Source organism: Pelodiscus sinensis, chromosome 1 (assembly GCF_049634645.1).
Source record: "Pelodiscus sinensis isolate JC-2024 chromosome 1, ASM4963464v1, whole genome shotgun sequence".
Classification (NCBI taxonomy): Eukaryota; Metazoa; Chordata; order Testudines; family Trionychidae; genus Pelodiscus; species Pelodiscus sinensis.
Genome location: NC_134711.1, coordinates 95,452,860 through 95,465,405, shown reverse-complemented (window position 1 = coordinate 95,465,405; position 12,546 = coordinate 95,452,860). Strand labels below are relative to the sequence as shown.

At 42.5% G+C, this 12,546-nt stretch overlaps 1 protein-coding gene across 2 annotated transcripts in view; it reads right to left on the bottom strand.

Annotated features, from left to right (window-relative positions):
* SYN3 (synapsin III) overlaps nt 1-12,546 on the bottom strand; it is a 390,200-nt gene that overhangs the window by 323,998 nt on the left and 53,656 nt on the right. The window lies entirely within an intron of this gene.

Below are 12,546 nucleotides of genomic sequence, written 5' to 3'. Positions count from 1 at the left end.
GTGCTTATGATTCTGAATATCACACAACTGAATATGCTTTATGCAAAATATGTCATGTGAGATATCATTGGAAAGGATGCAACCTACTGAATGGAATTACCCCATTTGTGAGCATGTATCATTCCCGTATTTGAAGTTAGAAATATGAAGTATACGCCTGTGTTACTAATGTTGTAGTGCTAAGTGAGGGCCATTAGTAATACTCAAGGAACTTAAGGGCCCAATATTCAGGACAATGGTGGCTCCTACAAAGACATGTGGCCATGTTGCTTGATGCCAGAATCTATCTTGGATGCTGTACTTTTCCAGGACAGGGGAAGTTAACACTGAACTCCCTACCCTTAAATAGGTTTTGCATAAGGCTGGAATTGAGGTAATGTGGGTTGTCAGATCTCCTGGCTACCCCACCCAAGATAACTGCTGGAAACATCTAAGAATGAACTGAGGGAACGAATGATCTCAAGCAAAAAGGCTTTTCAGTCTATGAAAGAAGCTTATTAGACCAACTCTGAGGATGAGATATTACATGCAACCAGTTTCTTAGTATATTAAGCTTAGTTTGTGTGTTCTATTTTATTTTGTTTAGTAACCTACATTGTTTCATCTGCTAGCTCTTATGACCATTTAAATCCTACCTTTTATATTTAAAATCACTTTTGTTTATTAATAAACCCAGTGTAAGTAACTGCTACCTGAGGCAGGGAGGGGCCAGGAGTCTGTGCATTTCTCTCTTTACTGTGAGAAAGAGGGTGAACATCTGTTTACCTCATATAATATTTTATACAGGGTAAGATGGATTTATCTTGGGCTCAGGTCCCATGAAGGTGCTGAGGCCAGTTCCTTTAGCTAAGCCTTCCCAGAGCTAAGCTGATCTCAGTGCCTGAGTTATACTGCAGAGAGCTATGATCCTATCTCCATGTCAGTGCTGGCGGAGGCCTGAGGGCCTGGCACAGCAGGACAGAACTGAGGGGTGCCCAGGAGGGCAGGAAGGCAGGAGGCAGTGATGTTTCAGCACATCATTCCCAAGCAGGTCCCAGTGACCGAACTCATCACATCCTGTACCCTAAGACACCCAGATCACATGGGCAATGTGCACGCACACACACACACACAGTTTAGAAATGAGATTTCCCAGCAATGTAGCCTACCTACTTGCCCCAAGTCACTTTGGACTTTAGGGCTAATATTCCCTCATAGCCCAATTGCTTCCCTAGTTCTTTGCTGTCAGAGGGAAGGTTTCCCTTGCTTTTAAATCTTGATTATAAATAAATTTCAGGTAAGGTAAGTAGCCCAGCCTCAATACAGACCAGCTGAGCTGAAAGAAAGCACTCTTTTGCTTCCATCCTGCATGACTGCTTCAATGAACACCCCCCCTTGTTGGCAATGGGATGTTTCATGACCATGAGGTTTTTCTTCGAAGGCCTAGTCCTCCTCGCCACAGCCTATTCAGGCCTCTGTGTCCAAATTTCCTACTTTAATTAGCCATAGGCTGAGAGTTTCTGCTCGGGTTCTCCAGCAGTTGAATGTAGTTGGGTAACGTGGTTCCCTTTCAGTTCCCTGCCCCCTCTGGTCTTTCCAAATCACAGTGTGGTTGTGAATGCTGAAATGTGTGATTCAAAGGTCAAATGAGAACATTTATTTTCCATGTGCAGTTACAAAAATATAAACAGGAAACGTAAGTATAGGTTGTACCTCCCTAGTCCAGCACTCTCAGATTCTCCCGGGGCTTTCCTCCTGGCTGCTGCCCAGGGAGGACCCAAGGGCTTGACCTTCCCCATCCTGCCTGCCTGGCTTGCTACCCCCAGCCCACTCCTGGGGCTCCCTGCCCCTGAGCCACAAGTCCTATAGGCTGCCACCCACAATACTGGCTCTGCTGCCAGCTGCTCTCAACCTCTGCGGTTGGGGGTCTCTGGTCTAGTAACATCCATGCTCCTGCTTGTACCAATGTTTGATAGTCCCAGTATACTTCTTGTTGTAAAAAATGGAAGTTGAAAGTTGCTAAAAACAGGCCTCTGGACTTGTGTAGTGACTTTCCCTGTTTTTAATCACTGCACCTTCTTGCCCCATCCTCCTCTTAATCTTGGCATCTGAGGTTAAAAAAAAAAGTGAAACAGAAGCCATGACATCTCTTACATCAGTTCCCTAAAGCCAAGACCCATTTCAGAACAGTGCAGTTACTTCTCTAGTGCAGCCATGTGCATCAGTTGAGCTGGGTAAGTGGCTTCATTTTTTTATGTTATTGTTAGTGCCCTAGTTACAGTGAGACTCGGAAGGCTAAGAGTGAAAATATGGACTTTGGTAGCTAAAGCTTATAACATTTTAATATCCCTCTTCTAGCTTCAGAAAATTGTTTCAAAAACTAGGAAATGAGAGAAAGATACAAATGTGTTGCCTGCTTCCCCTTTTTAAAATGATATAATAGGTAGGGATATATTTTTGTGTGTGGTAATGAGGCCCTCCCTGAACTGTTGAATATAGATCAAGATTTGCGACATCACCAAAAAGGTCCAACCAGCCAATCAGAGCTATGGACAACTGTTGTGCAGGGGAATCCTCCTCTACAGGCTTGATTGCATCATAAGACGGCAGGCACACTGGTAAAATTGGCAGTCTGAATCTGAAATAGCAAGAGATGCTGCAGAGCCAGAATGAGGTAATGGACCGGCAAGGGGTATCACAAATGAAGTCCCTTTTCTGCCCCCTGCTGGAGGTGTCAATATGTAGACACCTTCTGCTCACGGAAAACCCTCAGGCCAGCTGCCACCAAGACTTAGGTGGCTTAGGTGTCTAGTTTGCCTCACAATTCAAACTACAGGGATGTGAATAACAGCACACCAAAGATCTGCACTGCAATTCTCCCGTGTGGATACCTATTTAAAGGTTTCAGGGTCACACTAATGTAGTCTCCTCAAATACTATGCCTGATCCCAAAATATGGCATTAGGAAACATCCACACCTTTCCCAGTAGAAGTATAGCACCGTGTAAGTAACCACCACATACACTTCATTTGCTAGGATTAGACCTCTGGTTTGTAAAGGTGAAAGGAATTATTTCAAGAGTACATCCACCCTAACTCTGCAGAAGCTTTTTAAGTAGTCTGTAGAGAGTAAGTACTGTATGCAAATGCCCAAGAGTATAGGAATCAAAACCAGTCATAAGGCCATAAAACAAACTGCAAAAAGTATAACAGCAAAGTCATGTTTTAATTAAGAATTTCTCATTGACTGGTAAGAGCCAAAAATGCTCACTAACACTCAATACTCAAAGAGTATTATGGGGGATAAGACTGAAGCAAAGAGCATGAATGAATTCAAGAGATAATGTGTCTGACTCTCTGTTACTATTGCATATGGAGTCACCAGTATAAAAGTGAGTGCAATGTGGCTGTTAAAACATTATCACTCTGAATTCATTGTGATTGACATCTGCTTTGTAGTGTTGTAAATGGCTACACAAGGAATAAAGTAATGGAGGAACAGGTCCATTTCATTTATTTCTGAGAAAACACTAGGATTTAGGCAAACAAGCATATAGGACTAGATGATCTTTTCATGTTCCTAACATTTCTTGCCTTCTTATAACATGGCAAATCTGTTTTTAGTGAGTGTGGTGCAGATTTTAAAAAAAGTTACAGGACACAGAGCTTTGGAGACTTATGATGTTCATTTATAATACTCACAGAATGGGCACAGCTCAAGCAATCACAGGGACAGTTTCTTTTCCATTGCCCCACAAATGTGCTTCAACCCAGCTCTAAAGGAAACAATTTTGGCAATGAGAGGGTAGCTTTGTGTCTATAGCCCATCCAACTCTTGGCCTTTGCCAAGATTGCCAACAAGTACCATCTGTGGCAGCAGGTTATGCAAAATAGATGAGACCTGGACTACTTTCTTACCTGAAATTCTGTAATTAGTTCTGGACACCTCAATAACAGACATTTTTTAAAATTGAATGGCGTTCAGGGAAGAGCACCAAAATTATGTACGGAATGTGACAACCCACACCAGCTGGCTACCGCAGTCTGATGAAAGGTAGATATGCTGGCCTCTGGGGGCACATCTATACTACAGCATTATTTCAAAATAACTTACATTATTTTGAAATCACAAGGTGAGCGTCCACACAGCAAGCCCATTATTTTGAAGTTATTTCAAAATAACAGGCTTCTTATTCCGGAGTAATAGACCCTCATTTCATGAGGAATAATGCCTATTTCTAAATTGCTATTTCAAAATAGTGGATGCTCCACTGCTGCTATTTCGAAATAGCTTCTCCCCAGGGCCATTCAAAGTAATTACTCCCCAGTGCTTCCCGGGGCTCTAAATTGAAGTAGTGTGTCCACATTAGGGGAGCTTTCCTTGGACTAATTTCAAGGCTTCCCTGTAGTGTGGATATGCTATTTCAAAATAGTTATTTTGGGAGTTACTATTCTGAAATTAAGTTATTTTGACATACTGTTGTTGTGTTGACATATCCTGGGTGAACAGTTTTCTATTCCCTGAGTAACCAGGACAGGGGCTACTACAGCACAATCAGGAAGAACCTGGGGCCACTTAAGAGCTTTCCAGAAGCAAGGCTAATCAGAACACCAGAAGCCCATTAAGGACCTGTTGGGGCTAATTTAAAAGTAAAACTCCTCTTTAGGGGAGAGCTGGCAGGCCAAGGACTGAGAATGAAGAGATGTGCTGGAGAAGAGCAGAAGGAAGTGGTCTAGTACCAGGAGAAAGATACAGGGAAGAGTTGGTTGGGGAAGTGGCTCGGGGAAGCTGTGGTGTTGGAGGAAAAAACTATCTTCTGCCACTGCCATTCTATTAGGGGCCCTGAGCTGGAACCCAGAGCAAAGAGTGGGCCCGAGCTCCCCCAACCATCTCTTCACCACTATGGAGGCTACCCCTGAAGTGGGCGTTTGTGACTAAAGAACAGCTCACCCCAAACCCATTTGCCTATGATGAAGATAGCTTAGGAAGCTATGACCCTTGCCTGTAGTAAGGGGTGATAGGCTACATGGAGGACCACAATGAGCCTCTAAGGCAAACATTATATCCCTAGAACTGTAGGACACGCCCCCTCCCTCCCCCCGAGACTAACTTTTGGAAAGGATTAAAATAATTAAAGTCGGTTTTGATGAGTGCTAACAGAGGGACTGTGATATTTGAATGGTGTAAACACAGAAGAGGAATTACTTATAGTGGTTCAGGGATGGGATGTATAATTAGAAGTAATGAAATTCAGAGAGGAAAAACACAGGCAACTTCTAGCAAATTTTGTAATGGTTTCTAAAAGGTGGATGCTTAGAATTTTAGGAGTACACCGAATCAACTAGGAAATAGAACATAGGGAACACCGGTCATCTAGCCCACCTTTGTGACCAAACAGACCTTTTTCATCTGAAATTTCTATTATTCCAACTCATTTTGCAGAGGCCACTGATTAATCAATCCAATTATGATTAGCACTGTTGGCCACCACGATCCCTGGCTGGATTCTAGCTACCAACCCAGATTTCACTACCATCTCTTAGACCTCCAAACTCCCTCCTTGTGTATCAAAATATAACATGATGCAGTGTCAGGATCTCCTCAAAAATATGTGTAAGCTGGGTCTGAGCCACAAGTTTCAGGGAGGAGGGTCCCCTTTGTGTTGTATTTAAATGTTTTTATTTTTCTTTCTTAAGTCGGTGTTTTGATATTCCTTGATATTGCTCCAACACATTCCACTGCTTAGACCATCTCTTCTGTTACTCAGTCTGGAGATGCTGCCTTCAGTATGTTGTTTGATGGGATGGACTCCGTTTCCTTTGGTCTTTTCCTCTCCCATCCTTCCCATTGCTCTGCTCTGCAGCCTATAACTAAAGGATCCCGGTCTTCTATAGCTTACTCAGAAGCCCTTAAGCACTTCCTTTAGATGCCATACTCCCCATGTTACTTTCCCTTTTTCTTGCTCTACATGGATCTTTGCAGTTCATTGCCTCACACTTTCTAAACAGGAAATGTAAGCCTCCAGCAGAGGAAAATGCCGCTACATAATAGAGGAGGACCAGAATGTGAGACTATGGCTCAGGCAATAATACCTGATCCTCTCGTTGTGAACACAGTTGCACCCATCTCTACCCTTGTAGCTCTCAGTGACAGGAAACACTATAGGCCCTTCAGTAACAGAAGGTCACACAGATAGAAAGAGTCAATGCTTTCCAGTCTTGTGCCCAGCAGTGTCAGGTTTTTAAGAAAACTGCAACAGAATACTTGGGGCATCTCCATATATTTTTTAATGGAGCTGTTTACATAAACTAAGCAATGTGTGAAATCTGACTGGTGTAGAACCTTGCTGAGAAACCCTGTCCTCTTGTATTAATGAAGGAAGGAAGGAAGGAAAAAAACACCAAGGTTTCCTTCCTGAAATTATAATAAGTGAAAGTTAAAAAGACAGCAGGAAGCACTGTGGGGGACAAATCCTTGACATTAATGAATTAAGGCATGCTAGTGAGCCCTCTAAGCGTCCAAGTGCTTACAGTAAAATAAAGTTCACTGATGATCACTGGAGTGAAAAAAGCTGTCCTGGGTTGTGTCCCTCAAGTGGACCTTCACTTATAGAAAGGGAAAAAAAACCCTTCAGCTCCAGGGAATAAAGTCTTTTGATTGGAGTCTATGTGAAAAGGACAAACAATTCCCAGAATGCACAGCACAGGAGAAGATGGCACTTATCCCAGGTGATGCACTAGGTTTGCAGATACATCTTAACTGAGGAGGAGGAAACAGAACTGAAAGTTAGGAACGTTATCTCCAGAACACAGGCTCTTCAGCTCACCTGCCAGAATGGACAGCTGCACAAAAGTAGAATTATCCCATTCCACTGTGATACCTTCTGATGTACTTGGAGGGAGGACTCATGCTTGTTTACAGTATTTAAAGATCTTGTGACAGCAATGTTTGAAGTTTGACAGATGCAGAACCTCTTTGAGCATCAAAGATACCCTGCATTCATTAATGAGAAAAGAAACAGAGGAATTAATTTGATTGAAATACTCATTACTGCATGAAGTGAAGGTTAAATATCAGCAGGAACCATAGAACAAGGTAAAGATGAGGGGAGGGAAGATAAAGTCTATGCATTAATTATTTGTGATGAACAATTCAGCCCCTAGGCCAGAAAGCCATTAAACCAAGAAGAATGCTGCTCTCATTGATAAGATGCCCATTTGTCAAAAGGAGGAACTGGGGGGAGTGGGAGGAAGCCCTAGATCAGCCAGTCTAGTAGCCAACATGGATTTATCAAGAACAAATCATGCCAAACCAGCTTATTTTTCTTCTTTGACAAGGTAACATTTGGTGGATAAGGACAATGCAATGATGTCCTCTCTTCAAAGCTGTCTGGGAAGAATCCAGCATATAGGAGCTAAGTGGAGTTTGAAATTAACTCTGGTGACCTTCTTAGTTAGGAGGTGGCAGATAAATAGGTCAATTGTGCTGAGTGATGGTTCAAGGATTTGGAAGCTGATGGTGTTCTTTAGACTGAGTGGTAGATTTCTCTTTTTGAAGATGACAACAATAATGTCACAGTTCATACGAGTGCCAGGCAATCTCTAGACTTTTCCGCTAACCAAGAAGTGCATAAACCTGAGTTGCAGGGGGTGACTCAGATTTCCTCCAGTGCTTCTAGCACCTCTGACTAGAAAGGGTTGATATTAACTAGGGAAAGCATTGTTTTACTCAAGCCTGACTCTAATATATGGTTCCTGATGTCCTGGAGTATGGAAGCCTCTCTCTGAGAAGTAGCTTGATAGTTCATAACCACAACAGAAGATGGGTTGACTAGGAATGGGGAAAAGGGAAGTAATACCTCAGAAAGGAGGAACAGGACTATCCTACATAAGTTTAATGTCAAAAGAAATCCTGAAGGTCTCACAACCCATAGGGAACTTTTTGGTTTTAGAGCACCTCTAAAATCTTTTCAACAATTAAGCTAGGCCTTATGGAACCTTTTGGCCAAATCCAATTGCAGGGACCATTGAAATCGGAATTTGCATTTTATGCTCTCCATCCAACCCCTCCTCACCTCACTCCAATGAGACTGTTTGCCTCTTTGATCTGCTGTAGGTTCCTAGGTGGGTGGATAATCCAGCCTTGCTACTTATTTTGTTGAGAGTTTTTCTTTCTAGAGTTCTTCAACTGGTTTCCCTTAGCTGGGATTGCTTTTTCTGCTAAATTATTTATAAAAGAGACCAGATGGCAGGAGGATTGGATTTTCTCAATCTTTGCATGCTAGCTTACACAGACACCGGGTTTTGTAACACAGAGAGAAGACAATGTTAACTATAGAAGAAAGTGATATTCCAGAGATTGAATCCTGGCTTCCCCTCCCCGTTGGTTTTCTGTGTAAATGGAGCATATTCTGGGCAACACTGTTCATTCGACATTGAGACTCTGTACAAGTTATAACATGTAATGCCTGCATCTCTCTGCACTTGTTTTATAATAATAATGCTGAGTGAATAATTCACACAGCGCACCCCATTTAGAAAACAGATTTAGCTTTCTCTGAGCAAGAAGCTTCAGGGGGTAGCCAAGTTAGTCTGTTACAGAAAAAAACAACAAAAGGTCTGGTAGCACTTTATAAACTAACAAAACATGTAGATGGTATCAAGAGCTTTCGTGGGCACAGCCCACCTTCTTCAGATGACCGGTCATACCACCATCTACATGTTTTGTTAGTCTATAAACTGCTACCAGACCATTTGTTTTTTTCTGAACAAGAAGTAACTGCAAGCAGATGGCAGTTTAGTCATTTATTTATTAAAAAATGAATGAGTACATTTTTTCTACCCAAAATAAATAGGGAAGGAGGGGGGAGAGGAAAATGAGGAGGGGGTGGGAAACAAGGAACAGAGAGAATGAAAATATCAAAGGGAAAAACAAGCAGGCAGAGCTGGTGCCTATAAGCACCTGAAGATTGGGTCTGCACATCCTAAATTCATAACTCCGGTCATCTGAAGAAGTGAAAGTGTGCCCATGAAAGCTCATGATACCATCTACATGTTTTGTTACTCTATAAAGTGCTACCAGACCTTTGGTTGTTTTTTGTTTTTAAATGTAAATGGGCGATAAACAAACATACTTTCCTTTGGCTAGGAAAGACCTGTTCAACAACCTTTGCCCAGGCAGAGCTGTGTGGTTTGGGACACATGCTATCATCATACAGGGGGATTTCATAACTTTACATATAACATTGCTACATACATTTCACCATGATGTTACTGAGCATCAAGTTATTCTTTTTCTAATGATACCTCATTATGCATCTTTTGTACAAAGATTATTATATTAGTGTGTAAGGTAATTTCAGTTATATAACTTCTATAATATTTGTGCTTAATGCTGTTTTGGTTATTGCATACTAATGTGTTTATGGTGTGGATAATATATATCAATATGCTATAAAAATCTCATTAATAGCCAGCATGTATTAGTCAACAGGGTCTTTCATAGCTAGGCTGAGACTGCAAAGTATTCTGCATTTTTTATTAATGTTGAAAAAGACCTAATCTAAAAGGCCCATGCAGAATAAAATGTATGCCACTCAAATTAGCTCTCCCAGAAGAACAGATGAAATCAGACAGATTCTGAACATGTGGTTTCAGGAATTCTTCTCACACAGTGCAAATCACAAGTAATGTCAAATAGAGTTGCAGTGAGGCAAAGCAGGTGTGGAAAAAAAAATAGAAACAGGCCCCTGATGCTTGGGTCACTTAAAGCAAGAGCTGCATGTAAATGTTACAGCTGGGAATGGCCAGCAGGAGCTAAGGAACTTCCAAGAAGCAGTGGTTCAAGTTTTCAAGGCAAATTCCTCTGGCTACTTCTCAGAGAGGAAAAATAACAGATAAAAATACACAGCAAATTTTAAAAGTTATTCATTAGGCATCAGAAGTGATTTAATTGTTGGTTTCCATCCATCAGCACTAGCAATGGGCTGTGAAGATGCCAAAGAGATGGGACACTCATGAATTTAATTTCACAGTGTTGCCAACTCTCATAATGAGATTCATGAAAAAATTGTAAGGAAAACCCCAGATGCTGGAGGCAAGTGAAGAAAACTTCAAAATGTGACCCCAGTGCACCCTAAAAGTTCAAAAAGCAGAACACTGCATCAATTATTTTTACATAATTTCATGGTTTTTGGTGAACCTAAATAAGAAGGCACTATTTCCAGAGTAGATAACAGGAGAAGGCAAGGGGTTATTTACTGTAATATAGTCATAACTATATAAATCGCCTCCCGGGAGCAACAGCATGGGCTTTTCAGAGCTATTCATATTTTTTTGACATAATATTGGGCCCTTTAGTAATTGTAAAAACTCAATCTAATGTACTTCTGCAGCATCCAAGCTTCTCTCACAAGTATGCAGGTCTCCAATTCTATTAGTGTTAGCAATTTACAGTATCAGCCAACCCTTTAGTGTCACTACTGACAGCAACCCAGGGCCACGTGTTGTATAAAGAAACAAAATACAGGATTATGCAGCACTTTAAAGACTAACAAGACGGTTTATTAGGTGATGAGCTTTTGTGGGCCAGGGTCTGGCCCACGAAAGCTCATCACCTAATAAACCGTCTTGTTAGTCTTTAAAGTGCTGCATAGTCCTTTCTTTTGTTTCAGCAAGATCAGACTAACACGGCTACATCTCTATTACTGTTGTATAAAGAACACGGTCATTATTCTCCAGTGGCTCCCAACATTTGATTTCACAATGACCTGTATTGTTTGGGATCACACATGCCTCTCAGCCCAAGGCAAGGAGCCTTCAGTCTTCCATCAGAATACCCGTTTTGACTATACTGCCCTCATGCAGAGAGAACAGCTTTTGTATGTGTGCGCCTGTGTGACCTGAATGATGCTGTGCTGGACTATGCTATTTTCAGAAAGGATTCATTCAACCTTTCATGAAGTCCAGGCCTGCCAATACTACATGTGCCGTGTTTTGCTGCCTGGAGGCAATCTGCAAAGGAGACAGCTCTATGGGCAAGCCCCCAAATTCTAAAACTCCATCTTGGATGGAGCCCCACCTCTTCACACTGATTTATGGCTTTGATCTCTCCCATCCCTCACCTGTCATTGATCCAGTGACAGTGTTCCTGCCAATTCATTATAATTTTTCTGAGCTGGGATTCTTCCAGGATGTGCATGAGAGGAAGTGTCTCAACATAGCTGGCAGGTCACAATGTCTGTTGCAGAGAGCAATAAGACAGACACACACTCTGGGTCAAATTTATCCCTAGAGTAACTCCACTAGCTGTATGCATTTGGCCCACTGGCTCCAAATTCATAGCTCTTAGCAAATGACACCCTTTGAATTTTGCCCTTAACTTACTCCTTTAGAATGATCACTTTCCTAAGTTTTACCCTATCTAGATATCTTGGGTGTGAACATGGCACCCATCCCATCATGGTATTATCTGAGTACCTCACTATCTTCAATCACTATAAGGCTGGGCAGTGCTATTGTCTCCCTTTTACAGATTGGGAACTGAAGCATGGAGAGATCCACAAAACTCCCACTGAATCATCTAGTGCCCAAACTCACTGGGTATCGTGGGTTTTTTGAGTAAACTCCTGGGTTTGCTTGTTTTTCCCCACTTTCCTCTACAGGAAGAAGCACGGGTCGCTAGCACCTTTAAACAAGTGAAAGAAGCAGAACATGGCGCTACTCCTCCAGCCCGGCTCTGACTGCCCCAGCCCTTCCTCACTGGTTCTCCTCCATCTTTACAGAAGCCAAAGGGCAGGGCTGGGTGGGAGTGAAGGAAAGGGCACAGCTGTAGCCAATACAACTGCACTAGAGGGGCTGCTTGCATGGGGCCACCCACTGGCCTCACATTCTGCCTCTTTCCTTGCTGTGCTTCTTGGGAGAGGCCTGTGCTGCAGAGCTGTCCCAGGAACCATGGTGGGGAGAGGAGCAGAACACGGGGCCACTCTGGCAGGGCTGGCTGCTGGACAGATGGAGGACTTTGAGGCCCTGCCTGGAAGGGCTGAAGAGCAGTACAGCTCCACCAGAGCAGCTGTAACCCTACATTCTGCTGTTCCTCTTTCCAGAGCAAATAGCTTGCCGGTAGAGCACACTGCACCATAGCACCCTACCTGCACTGCTGCTAAAAGGCAGAAAGTAAGTATCATGTAACTGGTGACACGCAGGTCCTGAAAATTATTGCATGTTTTATGCAAGGATTTGTGTATAAAGCATTGTACATATGTTGGAAATACGTTCTGAAAATGTGTTTGGGAAGCCATGCATACGCCAACTCTGACAAAGCCTAGCCAAAAGGACATGGATTTGCCTGAGGACTATGCAGTGCAGTTACAAATGTATGGTGAAACAAAGCCAGCAAGCTAACGGACAGCAGGGGAGACAATTTAGTAAGCGCAGAGCAGCCGGATCAATTTCCAGCCATCGTTTCAAACAATATTAAAATAGTTTCCAGGTTACCCAAGTTGATTAGGTCTGGCCAGTTGTTATGGATCAGAGCAATAACAGCTCCTTTCTGCTGAGGCTTTGGAA